The sequence below is a fragment of the Arvicanthis niloticus genome, chromosome 19 (genome assembly GCF_011762505.2).
Source record: "Arvicanthis niloticus isolate mArvNil1 chromosome 19, mArvNil1.pat.X, whole genome shotgun sequence".
NCBI lineage: Eukaryota > Metazoa > Chordata > Mammalia > Rodentia > Muridae > Arvicanthis > Arvicanthis niloticus.
This window is the reverse complement of record NC_047676.1, coordinates 7,006,210-7,021,688: the sequence shown is the minus strand read 5'-3', so window position 1 is coordinate 7,021,688 and position 15,479 is coordinate 7,006,210. Positions and strand designations below refer to the sequence as shown.

At 41.8% G+C, this 15,479-nt stretch overlaps 1 long non-coding RNA gene across 1 annotated transcript; it reads left to right on the top strand.

Annotated features, from left to right (window-relative positions):
* The first annotated feature begins 37 nt into the window (after window positions 1–37).
* LOC143435122 (uncharacterized) lies at window positions 38–9,247 on the top strand. The gene is made up of 3 exons (XR_013105124.1): window positions 38–721; window positions 3,880–4,194; window positions 5,984–9,247. It is a non-coding gene; the product is annotated as an uncharacterized LOC143435122 (long non-coding RNA).
* Window positions 9,248–15,479: the final 6,232 nt, after the last annotated feature.

Below are 15,479 nucleotides of genomic sequence, written 5' to 3'. Positions count from 1 at the left end.
CGGACTACATTTCCCACAAGTCATTGCAAGGCACTTCCCTGAGCCCACAGAACCCGTTGGTTCACCGCCTGGATTCCTGAGGAACTATGAGTAGGTGAATTTGGGAAGGAACAGAATTCTGCAGCTGGGCAGCCACTGGCTTTTGGACTCATTTAAACTTCTGTGGTCTCAGCACGTGATGTTGGCCTGTGAGTCGACCCTTTCACAGTGATGTTTACCAGGTTTCCTAGTTATTTCAGCTACAACGCTGTGATTTTAAAGGAATTTAAAGTATCTTACTAGCACATGGAAAATTCATGACTTGTTTTACTTAAAAATGTGGAAGCAAAAGTTAATGTAGGAGTGAGCATCATCTCTGTAAGATGCTCTTGAAAGCATCCTTGGTGACCCTGCCTGTCATGTCTGGTACTTAAGACACAAGACTTAGAATTCAAAGCCAGTAACCACAGGTGTTCTGAGCTCACTCTTTCCATCTCTGCATCTCCTAAGAGGAGGGGCAGAGCTCCTGGGATCACACTGGTGTGTGTCCTGAGACCTGATCAATCGTGCACGATAAGATTTCTGTCTGTGTTAGGTTGATGTTCCTTATCAAATTTCCTGACTCTCTGCTGATCCTGTCATCGTTCATTTTGACAATCTTTGAAGATCAGTGGTATTGGCCTTGAACTTCCCACATTTCTCCTAAGCAGAACACCGAGATGATTTCTTCTTGAACACAAAGGTATCATAAATATGTTCATATTTCTGTCAAGTGAGGTCACTGTGTTAAAGAAGTTGCACTGGAAACATGGAGTATTGAGAATTCCCATCTCTTCTTTGGAAGGTTTATTCTTGTGCAGTTCATGCTTGAGTCAAAGTTACAAAACCCCTTTCCTAGCTGTCTGGGAGCAGTAGTCTGTTAGCAGCCTTCAGATGAAGGTGTAGAACTATCAGTGCCTCCTGTACTAGGCCTGCCTGGATGCTGCCATGTTCCCTCTTTGATGATACTGAAGTGAACCTCTTAACCTGTAAGCCAGCCCCAATTCAAGGCTGTCCTTTATAAGACTTGCCTTGGTCATGATTTCTGTTCACAGCAGTAAAACCCTAAGACAGAAGTTGGTACCAGGGAGTGGGCTCTTGCTGTGATAGGCCTGACCATGCTTTTGTCTGGAAGAATGTGGATTTGGGGAAGAATTTTAATTTGTCAACAGTGGAATGCTTTAAATGGGGCTTAAGGGGTTATCCTAATAGGAATATGAAAGACTTTGTTACTGAAAGTGATTCTAACTGTGCAAACCTGGCCCAAGAGCTTTCAGAGAATTTCAGTATGTGTTCTAGTGACTTTGTGATATTTTGTGAATGTGGCTGCTTTTTGCTCTTGTCTGACAAGATTACCTGAGTCTAAAGTAAAGAGATTTATATTAATTGCATTGACAAAGGAAGTCTCAAAAAAGCCCAGCAGAGATTTATTCTCTGGCTAAGTCTCATGAAGAGTATTTTGCACAAGCTTAGCAAGCTTGGAACAGAAAAATATAAAATATGTGGTTCACGTCTTAAAGGGGCACAAGGAAGTGAAATGGAGCTGAATCCTGTGTTCTAGGAGATAACAGATTAAAGGATTTTGGGACAAGATCACGTTTACATGTAGGCATGGTGGTGCACACATTTAATCCCTGAAGGCAAAGCCTAACACATCTCTGAGTGCATGGCCATCCTAATAAAAGTAGACTGTAGGCAAAGAATGCTTAAATCCAGGCATGGTGGCACACACCTTTAGTCCCAGCATTACAGGAGACAGGCATGCAGATCTCTGAGTTCAAGCTCAATGTACAGAGCAAGTTCCAGCAAAGCCAAGTTTAGGCAGTGAGGGAGTTGGAAAATAGAAACCTGATAATAGCATAAGGGCCACTATGTTCCAGTGCCAGCAAGCAGTAGAATATGGCAGCTTCAGCCATGTGGCTCTGGCTTTAGAGTAAAAAACAGAAGGTACTACTGGGACAGTTGATGCTTGTTATCTAGAGCTAAGAAGTTAGTAGTGATTAAGAAGAGAACATTATCATTGAAGTGAAATCTTCTGGAAATATTTTCTGAGAACACAAAGAAGCTGTGTTTCAGAGACAGCCAAGGTTGTAGGTTGTGCTGCAGCTGTACTTGGTAATATGTAAGAGTCACCCAGGTGGTACTGGTTTTGAAGGCATCAAGGAGTTATGAAGAACATCTGAGGCTTGGCACTGTGAGAAGCCATGGAAGGCCATTGGTGAAGGTGCAGCTTCATTTATAGTTGACTCCCCAGTACTGAAGGGGTCATGCAAAGGATTTTAGACTTGCCACCATGTAGACATTCTATGAGAGCCTATTTGTGAAGCCCAGTTGCAGTGGAAGACCCCATTGCATTGGAGATGCCAGTACCATAAGATGATCACCAAGAGCAGTAGTGGCAATGGAGTGGATCATGCTGAGGTTAGCCTGCTACAGAAGGCAGAGCTGCAGAAGTGGTGCCAGCCCTTTCAAGCAGCCCAGAATGTCATGTTTGGATCCCAGACATTGAAACAAGAAGCTGTAACACTGAAGTTGCCTTGAAGACCACAAGATTTTCAGGATGCCAGACCCATAGTATAGCTCCTAAGGAATGCTGCTAACAGGGAGTGGATCCAGATCAGGAAAACAAGTCTGTTGTCACCAACAAAGATGAAAAGGGAGTTGGAGATATGAAAACTCCTTTGACATCAGATATGGAAATGCAGAGTTTAGTGTTTGCTCAGCAGGTTTCCTATCTTGATTCAGGGGATTACAGTTAACTGATTGGATAGGTATCAGAAAAGACTTTGCACTTGGACTTTTGACATTGTTTATACTTGTTTAGACTATGGGGACTTTAGAAGTTGGATTAAGTGTATTTTTCTTAATTATGCTATGACTAGATTTGGCCCCCACAGACTCATATGTTTGAATAAATCTATGGGGGCCAGGGAGTGGAATGTAATGGTTTTTATATGGTTGGCCCAGAGAGTGGCACTGTTGGGAGGTGTGGCCTTGTTAGAATAGGTGTGGCCTTGTGGGTGTGGCCTTTAATACCCTTGTTCTAGCTGCCTGGGAGCAGTAGCCTGCTAGCAGCCTTCAGATGAAAATGTAGAACTCTCAGCTCTTCTGTCCATTGCCTACCTGGATGTGGCCACGTTCCTGCCTTGATGAACTGGACAGAACCTCTGAACTTGTAAGCTAGTCACAATTAAATGTTGGTTTTTTTTTTTTTTTTAAGACTTGCATTGGTCATGGTGTCTGTTCACAGCAGTAAAACCCTAACTAAGACAACTAGGCTGTTTAAGATTTCCTTAGCTAATGCATTTGATCTAAATCTCTTCACTTAATCCTCAGGCAGAGTATTCTGAACAGGAAACAAAGCAGCCAAATTCATCACAAAGCATCAACACACACACACCACCTAGAGAGGGGGGAGGGAGGAAGGGAGAGAGGGATAGAGATGTCTAGGGCACATACTAATATTCTTGGCCTGTGAAACATCTTGAGCTAGGCCTCAACAGTTCAAGTCACCCTCAGCACCAAAGTCTTCCATATTTTACTAACATGACACATTAAGCCCTTCTTAAAGCATTTCACTGTTTTCCTAATTTAAAATCCCCAAATCCTTATTCCTCCAAAGCAAAACATGGTAAGACCTATCACAGCAAATACCACAATCTCTGGTACCAAGTTACATCTTAGTTAGGGTGTCATTTCTCTAGAGGGACAACATAAGTAAGGCAACTCTTAGAAAGCATTTAATTAGGGCTGGGTTATATTTTCAGAGGTTTAGTTCATTACCATCATGGTAAGAAGCATGGTTGGGTTTTGGCAGACATGGCACTTGCAGAGCCAAGAGTTCTTCTTCTTTATTTGCAGGCAGCAGATGGTGACTGCCTTCTGGAAGCAGCAAGGAAGAAGCTCTGGATCACACTGGCCAGACTTGACCATATGTTTGAGACATCAAAGCCCCATCTCCACTGTAACATGCTTCCTGTACCAAGACTACATCTCAAATGAGGCCACACCTCCTATCAGTGCCACTTCCCATGGACCAAGCATGTTAAAACTACCACTGTTTCCTTGTCACATAATAATCAAAAACCACTAAAGATTAGAATCAATTCCTCAATAAACCAGCATCATAGACTAAGTTGTCAATAAAAAGACACAGATTAACTGAATGGATGCAAGGTAAAAAAAAAAAAAAAAAAAAAAAAAAAAACCATAAGAAATACTCCTCAATGTTGTGGATAGCCCTAGCCTCTTGTCATGGTAATTCCACTCCTGGGAGGGGCTGCGAAGGAGGAGTGAATCTTGTGAACCTTCTGTCCAATTGAATTTGTTAAATAAAGGCTAGAGACAGTGATTGGGCAGTAGAAGGGGAGTGGGAGGAGCTGGAGGTGTGGGAGGAGTCAGAAGAGCCATTGGGGCAGTTGGGGAGTTGGTGGAAAGAACAAGGAGAATAAGAATAAGCAACAGGAAGGAGATAGAGATAAAATTTGGAAACAAAGTCTAGAAGATAATTTACTAATGTTAGCAAATAAGGCAGATGCTGCAATATTACAATTACAACATAAAGAGAAATTAAGATTATGAGCAAGCCAGCGGTGATGCTGCAGCTTAGGTGGCCGCCTGCAGAGGGCGAGCCCGTGCCCTTTGCTTTCTCTCTCCAGGTTCAAATCCCACTTTCCCCATGTGACTCTACCCGAGTCTCATGGGAAAAAAAAAAAAAAAGTATAATGCCAGGCGGTGATGGTGCACGCCTTTAATCTCAGCACTTGGGAGGCAGAGGCAGGCGGATTTCTGAGTTCGAGGCCAGCCTGGTCTACAGAGTTAGTTCCAGGACAGCCAGGGCTACACAGAGAAACCCTATCTCAAAAAACAAAAAACAAAAACAAAATTTTCAGTTAAGGAAAATACTCAGGTAGAGACAGAAGAAACTAGAGAAAATCAACCAATGGTTATTAGAAAACACAATTTATTCTATCTGGTTAATGTACAACAAAGACCTACAGACATTGTTTATCCACAGGGTTATGAGGAATTTGAATGGCAACCCATGGATGTGTTAGATCTGAGAAAATTTAAGGAAAGTGTCACTAATTTTGGAATGGACTCACCATTTGTAAAACAAATTCTGACTTCTTGGGCTATTAAAAATAGAATAATCCCCCAAGACTGGAAAGATATGGCAAGAGCAATACTAGAACCTGATGGAAATTTACAATGTTTTGCATGGTGGAGAGATGAGGTAAGGGATACAGCAAGACAATATAGAGCTAGGGGAAGAGAGATTTCCACAGACCAACTGCTTGGTGAAGGTCACTTTGCTGAAATAGAGGTGCAGGCTGTATATGATGAAGAAACTCTGGCATTGTGTAGATTGTCAGCCTTAAAGGCCTGGGACAAAGTTGCAGAATCTGGGAAGACACTTGAACCATTTACTCAAGTCATACAAGGTCCAAAAGAAACCTTCCCTGACTTTTTACAAAGGCTAACCTCAGCTGTTGAAAGGAGTGTGTCAGATTCAGTAGCATGAAAGGCAATAATTGAGTCTTTAGCTTTTGAAAATGCAACTGCTGAATGCAAGGAAGTAATCAGACCACTGAGGGCAAGGTCAGCATCTATAGATGAGTGGATTAGATACACAGTTGATATTGGATCTTGCTCAGCTGATATGATGGTAATAGACACCTAGAGATGACCCAAGATTTCAAATGTTTTAATTGTGGTGAATGGAGTCATCTCAGAAATGACTGCAGGAAAAAAATCAAAGTAATACAAATGGGGGCCTAGGCCTTCTGGATTATGTCAGAGATGTGGCAAAGGCTGACATCTGACTAGGGAATGTAGAGCAACAACAGACAAATGGGGCAATACCCTGCCAAAAATCTTCCGGGGGGGCTTCTCGCAGGCCCCAATGCCAGACAGGGAGAGTTCTCTTCCTCAGGACAATTAAATGTCACTGCTTCAAAAACAGATGTTCTGAGACCAGATATGGCTGAGAAGAAGGGCACACAAGCTGGAGAGATACACGGCCTCAAGGACATGCTGGACGTGAAGGACCGGAAGGTCAATGTTCTCCAGAAGTAGATAGAAACTCTTCAAGAACAACTAAGAGATAAAGAGAAGCAGATGAGCAGCTTGAAAGAGCAAGTCAAGTCTCTGCAGGCAGACACGACTAACACAGACACAGCTCTGACAATGCTGGAGGAGGCTCTTGCAGACAAAGAGCAGACAATTGAATGTTAAAAGGAGCAGCAGGACAGAGATGAGTGAGAGAAGCAAGAGGAGATTGATACCTACCAAAAAGATCTTAAAGACTTGAAAGAAAAAGTCAGCCTATTGCAAGGAGACCTCTCAGAGAAGGAGACTTCTCTCTTGAATCTCAAAGAGCATGCTTCTTCCCTGGCTTCCTCAGGACTAAAAAAGGACTCATGGCTCAAGACCTTAGAAATTGCTCTTGAGCAGAAGAAGGAAGAGTGCCTAAAAATGGATAGATCTAATCGAACTCTGAAGGAGATGCTTAATAGGCAAAAGGAATCAATAAGAACCCCCAAAGATAGATTATATATTGCTTTATTAACCTTAAATTTTTTGAATGCTAATGAAAAAAAACACCACAGCCACTGAGATACATTGGATGGTGGAAAAAATTACTGAACTAAATCAACCTGTTTATATTAAGGATATTTTGACATCAGAATGGAAAGTGGGAAATGTGTTACGCTGGGGGAGAGGTTATGTTTATGTTTCCACAGGAATAGAAAAGCTGTGGGTTCCTTCCAAGTTGATAAAGATCAGAAATGACAAAGGGAGACCCCCTGAAGACCTGGTCGACACATAAGAAAAGGGAGACTAACACAACCAACCAAATAGGTGATGTATATATGGTTTTGTTTATGTCTCTTATATGGAGACAGCTCTGGAACTGGCTGGGACTAAAATGTCTATACAAAGCTAACAATACTTAATTGGGTACTAATTTCTCATGACTTAATACATGTCATCCTTTATGAGGCATGTATACAAAGTTATATTATAGTTTGATTAAGTGATGAAACTAACCTGAAGAAGGGCAGTTGCCTTTCTTTATTGATCTTCATTGACCAAGCTGTGTGCCCTGCATGCTCTATGTGAATGTCTTTATAGAACTACCTGCTGCTTTTAAGTTTTATATGTTGCAGAGTGAAAGAAGAGAAAGACAGCCCTAGCCAGATTCATACTCGGGGATGGTGAGACTCCAGGACCTTCTATTCCAGCTTTGTGCTTGATTCTACTGCAACGACATTGAAGCTGTTTCTTTTAAGGACTTGCTTCCAGAACTTTTCCAGAACAACTAGATTGCCTGTCCAGCCTTTCTGACTGTCACAGTCATGGTGTCAGCTAAGCAATGAACTTTCTCAGCACATAGTGACTTCAAGGCAAGTGATGCCAGCTAACTCTCCTTTGACTAAGCCAATTTTCCTATTTCCCTTTGGACTCCCAGATGGGAATTCTTTGCCCCAATTCAGCTGGAAGCAGACAAAAGGAGATCATCTTCCCAGTTCCTTATGTTCGGTGGATGGTTCTAGTTACTTTAGAAATTACTGAGAGAAAAGGGTCTTTTAATTGGACAGAAAGTGGGGAAATGTTGTGGATAGCCCTAGCCTCTTGTCATGGTAATTCCACTCCTGGGAGGGGCTGCGAAGGAGGAGTGAATCTTGTGAACCTTCTGTCCAATTGATTTGTTAAATAAAGACTGGAGCCACTGATTGGGCAATAGAAGGGGAGGTAGAGAAAAAAGGCTTAGGGGAGGAGTCAGAAGAGCCATTGGGGCAGTTGGGGAGTTGGTGGAAAGAACAAGAAGGAGAAGTACATGACCTAGAAAAACCACAGGTTGTAAGGGATCTCATAGCTGGGCATTAGAGTAGTCCAATGGTAAATCTGCCCAATCTAGGCGTGCAGTTTATAATCATAAATACTGAGTTGTGTTTTCCTTGACTGGACTTCCTTGGGTCTGAGATTTACTGCAACACCTCAACATCAAAGATAGCTTTCACCTCAGAATAAAAGTGTATAAAAATATTTTCCAAGCAAACAAACCTCAGATGGAAGCTGGGATAGCTATTCTATTGTGTAACAAAAGAAAATTCAAACCAAAATTCATCAAAAAAAAAAAAAAAAAAAAAACCACAAATAAGTCAAACATGGAGGAACACTTCAAAATCCTCAGAAGAAAAATCCACAAAGATGATGTTTCAATTCTTAACATCTAGATAGCAAATTGCAAGGATATCCATGCCTAAAGCAGAAACATTTCCAAGCTCAATCCCACATTCTCCCTAACATACTAATCATTGGAGAGTTCAATACCCCACTCTCAGCAAAGGACAGGCTGTCCAGCCAAAAGCTAAACAACAACAACAACAAAAATACCATAAATAACAAACATTAAACCAAATAGATCTGACAGACATCTGCAGAACATTTAACCCCAAGACAAAAGAATATACTTTCTTTTCAGCTCATACGGAAATTTCTCCCAAATTGACTACATACTTCGTCAGAAAGCAACTCTTGCCAGACATTAGAAAATTGAAATAAACCAAAAGGGTTATTCAAAAGGTGCATCCTTTCAGACCACCATGGATTAGACCAGAATTTTAGAATAACAGAAACAACAGAGATCCTAATATCACAGAGAATCTAAACAACTCTCTCCTGAATGAAAATAGATTTTTCAAAGTACAACTAAGGTCAATAATCCTTAATTGTTCCACAGAAATAAAAATGCAGGAAAATTTAAAAAATCTGTATTGTGAGGCCATGGTAACATTGATAACCCAACTACACAAAGATTCAATGAAGGAAGACAATTACAAATAACCCATATCAGCATAGATGAAAAAATTCCAAATAAATTTCTTTCAAAGCCAATCTAAGAACACATCAAATATATTATAGAGCATGACCAAGTAGGCTTTCTCTTAGACCTGCATGGATGGTTCCATATTAAAAAAAATAGTCAGTCAGTGTAATTTATTATATAGGAAAACTTAAAACCGCATGACCATCTTATCAGAAATCAAAAAGTCTTTTGAGAAAATTCAACACATCTTAATGACAAAAGTCTTAGAAAGAGCAGAGATACATTGGACGTAGCTAACTATAATACAGGTGATTTCCATCAAGCCTATAGCCAACATCAAATGAAATGGATAGAAACTCAAAAGAAATTTCAATAAAATCAGGAATGAGGCAAGGTTTTCTACTGTCTCTTTATCTATTCAATATACATTTGAAGTTGTAGTGAGAGTAGTTAGAAAAATGAATGGAATAATGGGATCCAAATAACAAAGGCAGAAGTCAAATTTGAATATTATTTAATTTAATCTTTTATTTATTCATTTATTTATTTTTTACACTTCAGATTTTATTCCACTCGGACTGTTCCACAACCTATACCTCCTCTTCTCCATGAGGATGTCCCCACCCACCACCCTGCCAGAAGTCTAAACTCCCTGGGACCTCCAGCCTCTTGAGGGTTAGGTGCATCTTCTCTGACGGAAACCAGACCCAACAATCCTTGACTATATATGTATTGGGGGCCTTATATAAACTGGTATATGCTGCCTGGTTGGTGGTACAGTGCTTGAGAGATCTCAGGGGTTCAGGTTAAATTGAGACTGCTGGTCTTCCTACAGGTTGCCACCCTCCTCAGCTTCTTCCAGCTTTCCTGTAATTTAACCACAGGAGTCAGCAGCTTCTGACCATTGGTTGGGTGCAAATATCTGCATCTTACTCTTTTAGCTGCTTGTTGGGTCTTGCATAGGGCAGTCATGTTAGGGCCCTTTTTGTGAGTACTCCATAGCCTCAGTAATATTGCCAGGGCTTTGGGACTCCCCTTGAGCTGGATCCCACTTTGAGCCTGTCACTGGACCTCTTTTTCCTCAAGTTCCTCTCCATTTCCATCTAGTTATTTCAGACAGGAACAATAATGGGTCAGAGTTTTGACTGTGGGATGGAAACCCCATCCCTCACTTGATGCCCTGTCTTTCTGCTGCTGGTGGGCTCTACAACTTCCCTCTCCCCACTGTAGTTCATTTTGTTTATGGACTCTCCCTTGGAGTTCTGAGAATCTCTCACCTCCCAGGTCTCTGTTACATTGTGGAGGGTCTCCCCAACCTCCTACCTCCCAAGGTTGCCTGTTTTCATAGCTTCTGCTCGCTCTCAGGGCTTCAGTCTTTTTCTTCTACCAAATACTAGATCAGGTTCCCCCCACCACCACCCACATTCCCTCCCAGATCCCTCCCTTCTTTCTGCCTTGTGATTACTTTCTTCTCCCTCCCCAGTGGAATTGAGGTGTTCTCACTTTGGCCCGTCAGCTTGTTGACCTCTTTGAATTCTGTGGACTGCATTTTCGGTATTCTATATTATTCTGTGTGGGTAATATACACTTGTTAGTGAGTACATAAAATGCATGGTTTTGGGGGGTGGGTGGGTCTGAGTTACCTCTCTCAGGATATTTTCTAGTTCAATCCATTTGCCTGCAAAACTCAGTGTAGGAAGCTGCTGTTAGCTGCGCAGTTGCTAGGCAGATAGGCGTGCCTTAGCCACTGCCAATCCCGAGGCATATTGGGTGGTGAGCGAACAGCCAATCAAAAAGTGAATATGTCACTCTAGACTGCACTTAAGCGGGGGACCCGTTCCTCAGCTCTCTCTCTCTGACTCTGACTCACTCTCTCTCGCTCTCTCTCTCTCTCTCTCTCTCTCTCTCTCTCTCTCCCTCCCTCCCTCCCTCCCTCCCTTCCTTCCGCGTCTCTCCACGTTTCTCCACGTGGGTGATAAAGATTAAAAGCCTCGTTTACAGTAACTACCTGTTCTCTGCGTCTCGTGATTTCTTCGTGGACGCAAAAGCGCCAGGGGGGCGCGGTAGATCTGGTGCCGAAACCCGGGTTAAGTTCCAGGCGCAAGAATCCAAGCGCGCAGATTCTCCACGCGAGCGAAACCCACGCGCGGTTTTCCCCGGCGGCAGATCCCTACGCGTTAGCGGAAGGAACCCTGAGCTTCGAGAACGGTTAACAAACTGTGGATGTCGGGGTCACATCCGGAAGGTATGCTTGGGATAGAAACCCTCGTCGCGGGTGGATATTCTCCCATTGCCACCGCAATAGCTAGCTTCCTGTTTGCGTTGCTTTCAGCTATTAGGGCAAGTCAAAAGGTTTCACGAGAGGTCCGTTCCAAGCTATCAGAACCAGAGTGTGTTAGTGTGAGCCGGCGGCGGCATCAGGCCAAGGAGCCTTGGAGAAATAGGGTGCTCAAAAGTAACTAAGACTACTACAGAGTCCATGGAACCACCGGCAGGTGGGAAAAAGTGGGTACAAAAGAGAATCCGGTGGACAGAGGAAGCCGGGCGTGGCGACGCATGCCTTTAATAGTGAAACAAAGGATTTTAAAACCGCGCACAGCCGCGGCCGCTGCGGCAGAATCGCGCACAGGCGCGCCTGCAGCGGCAAAACATGTAGCTGCTTCTCGTGGGAAGGGAAGCCTGAAAAATTGTCTGGGCACATTTTGCGGCCCGGGAGAGGGTCTTTTTTGTGTTTCTTTCACAGGCGAAAACAATCTAATTCGGTCCGTGGCACATGGCAGTGCGGGCGCACTCGCGACGGAGGAGCGCGGCCTGGAGCTGCTGCCCCCCCCCCCCCCCCCCCCCCCCCCCCCCCCCGTGGTGCAGACGCAGCTACAGAAGCAGAAATCTTCGGAAGACCACAAAGAAGGAAGCTAGATTACAAGATCTCGGCTGACTCTCCTGCCATTGTGGCTGAGTATATCGATGTGGGATTTAATAAAATCTTAAACTATTCCAGAGGTTTTTAGTTCAAATTTAAGGTTTTAAATAAAAGCAAAATCTCTCAGTTCAGAACTGCGCCTAAACTGGCAGACAGGCAGGCAGAGAGAGGTTAAGTGCATTTACATTTGAATTAAGACACGCAGGCTACGGCCAGAAGCAGTTTTCGTTCTGAGTCTAAAGACCAGATCCTAACAAGATAACCTATATTCAAAGCTGTTAAAAATAAGATGCCTTAGATTCCTTTAAAATGTGTAACAAGTATTAGAGAATAAAATTGGCTTTTATCCGAAATTCTCATGAGACAAAAAAGATTGGTTATTAAATTAATCCAAAATAAAGTTCAAATTTAAGTTTTATACAACCTAACTTGTCTTATCCAGCTACCATTTCAATAAATGTTTACATAAAAAAAAATATTTTTATACCATTCCTTTACATTTTTGGTAAAGGTAAAAGGTTTATAGGTAATAAATTTATTCATAATGTTTAAGAGCCCATGAAACAATATTTGTTAAAAAATAATTGCTTCAGAAAATGGGTAATGTTTTATATTTTACATATATGTACAAATTTTGTTGCCTTAATACAAAAAGGATAAGAGGTTAAATCCTTTGGTGTATATTATATTTTACCAGTGGATTTCTCTAAAGAAAATTTTTTCTACAAACTATCGCTTCAATATAGCGAGCTTTTAAAATTTTTAAAATACTTGTTACTTCAAAAAGGTATTCAAAGACAGTGTCTTTCAATGTTTGAGTCAATTTGACTTTAGAAATAACTCAGCCATTAAGGCTGGACTTAATTTAAAATATAAAGGCTAAACTCCCAGCGGCACTTAATTTAAAATATAAAGGCTAAACTCCCAGCGGCCACGTGGTGTCTCACAACCATTTGTGGTGAGGATCTAACGCCATCTTCTGGCTTGTGAGTGTACATGCAAAGAAAAATAGTTTACTTTAATCTTAAATTACTCTTAGTAATTTTTAAAGGTTGTTAAGAGATATTATTTGACTAAAACCTCATTTTAAGCTTACCATAAGAGGATTTAAAACCTCTGTTTAATGTTTTCAAAGGGATGTAAGTCCTAAATTAAATCATATATATATTTTCTTGAGTTTATCTTGCTTCAACACAATTTATGTGTTGTAGTCACTGTTTTAAATGTTAAAAAAGGGGTATATCTGCCTTTGTCTTGTTAAATATGTTTCATAAAGTGCAAAATGTTTCGGCTACAAGATTTAATATCTCTAGCCATTTAAATAACATTAAAAATTAGTAAGGTGTTTAAAAATACATCTACACAACCGGTGTTGGTGTGTGTAGACCCTTCATTTTTCTTTATGTTATCCAACCTTCAGAATAATTCTGATATCTTGGATTATAAGAATGTTACATGCTTTTTAGCACAAGGCTAGAATGGATCACTAGACCTAGCCTTGGTTGTGCATGTGCCTACCTTTGTGCCCATCTCAATACATCCTTATGGAGACTTAAAATAGACTTTGGTCAATCAGAGAGTTGATTGGCTCTAGCCCATGTGAAGGGGCTCACAGATGTGGCTCAAATAAGCTGTGTCAACAGCCCCACATCCAGGTGTTACACCTCTAAGATTTGTGAATGATGCATTTACTTAAAGCCATGATCTTTCTGCTTATTTAAAAGGAAAGTGAAATGGGAAATTGGACCAGATACAGCAGCCATTGCAAATCCGGATTTCCAGCCTTGATGGAGTGTGGATGGAGCCTGTTTCCCGTGGAGATTTTACTTCTTAAAAATAAATTTCTTCTGCCTTTTCTTTCTTTCTAAAGAGCGGGAATAGGCCTGCTTGATATGCAGTCCTATGATGTGAATTAGTATTCATAAATGGTTGGTTTGTAAGCTCAGAGCCCAACAAAATAAGTGACAAGGTAGCTTATAGCCTAAGCACTCGCAAACCTTGGAGCAAGCATCCCTCCCTCAAATTTGACGATCTAGGCTAAAAAATAGCCTATGACAGAGACACTCTCAGTCTATGCACCCCAAGAGCTCAGCTCATTTGCACTGGGTAGATGAGAGGTCTTGTCCAGTCAGCTCTTGCCTAAATAATTGTGATACCTAATAATAGGTTGACAGCCCTCGCACCCCTGGGAGCTATATATACTCCATTGCACAGGGATGGGTGTCAATGCCTCTTTATATTTCCTTAGCCCATGCACCCAGAGGACTGGTTTCCATGGCACCTGGAAGGGTAAGGAAAAATCTTCGGGCTATAAGCTCTTGATCGATTACTCCCCCCCAAGATGGAGTTTGCTTGATCGGGTTTGAGTTCGAATCTTATTTGGTACTACATTTAATAGGCAAAAGGCTGTTTCATATTAATAATTTAAACAGGGGGAGATGTAGGAAGCTGCTGTTAGCTGCGCAGTTGCTAGGCAGATAGGCGTGCCTTAGCCACTGCCAATCCCGAGGCATATTGGGTGGTGAGCGAACAGCCAATCAAAAAGTGAATACGTCACTCTAGACTGCACTTAAGCGGGGGACCCGTTCCTCAGCTCTCTCTCTCTGACTCTGACTCACTCTCTCTCGCTCTCTGACTCTGGCGCTCTCTCTCTCTCTCTCTCTCTCTCTCTCTCTCTCTCTCTCCCCCTCCCTTCCTTCCTTCCGCGTCTCTCCACGTTTCTCCACGTGGGTGATAAAGATTAAAAGCCTCGTTTACAGTAACTACCTGTTCTCTGCGTCTCGTGATTTCTTCGTGGACGCAAAAGCGCCAGGGGGGCGCGGTAGAACTCAGGATGTCCTCGTTCTTAATAGCAGAGTAGTATTCCATTGTGTAAGTGAACAACATTTTCTGTATCCATTCTTTTGTTGTGGGACATCTGGGTTGTTTTCAGCTTCTCAGTATCACAAATAAATCCACTATGAACATAGTGGAACACGTCCCCGTGGCATGGTGTGGCATCTTTTGGGTATAATCCCAAGAGTGATATTGCTGGGTCTTCAGGTAGATATATTTCCAATTTTCTGAGGAAACTCCAGATTGATTTCCAGGGTGATTGTATTAGTTTGCAATCCCACCAGCAATGGAGGGATGTGCCTCTTTTTCCACATTTTAGCCAACATGTGTTGTCACCTGAGATTTTGATCTTAGCCATTCTGATTGGTTTAAGGTGGCTTTGATTTGCATTTCTCTGATCACTAAGGACTTTGACCATTCTTTAGGTGCTCCTCAGCCATTCAAGATGCCTGCATTCTGAATTCTTGGTTTAGTTCTATACCCCATTTTTTGATTGGATTGTTTGGTTTTTTTTGGTGGTTAGCTTTTGAGTTCTTTATATATTTTGGATAGTAGCACTCTATCAGATGTGGGGTTATTGAAGATTTTTTTCCCCCAGTCTGTAAGTTGCCAATTTGTCTTACTGACTATGTTCTTTGCCTTACAGAAGCTTTCCAGTTTCATGGGGTCTCATTTACAAGTTCTTAATCTTAGACCATGAGCCATTGTAGTTTTGTTTAGGAAAGTTCCACTTGTGCTAATGAGTTCAAGGCTCTTTCCCACTTCTATTAGATTCAGTGTATCTGGTTTTATGTCGAGGTCCTTGATCCACTTGGAATTGATCTCTTTGCAATGTGACAAATATGGGTCTATTTTCATTTTTCTACACAC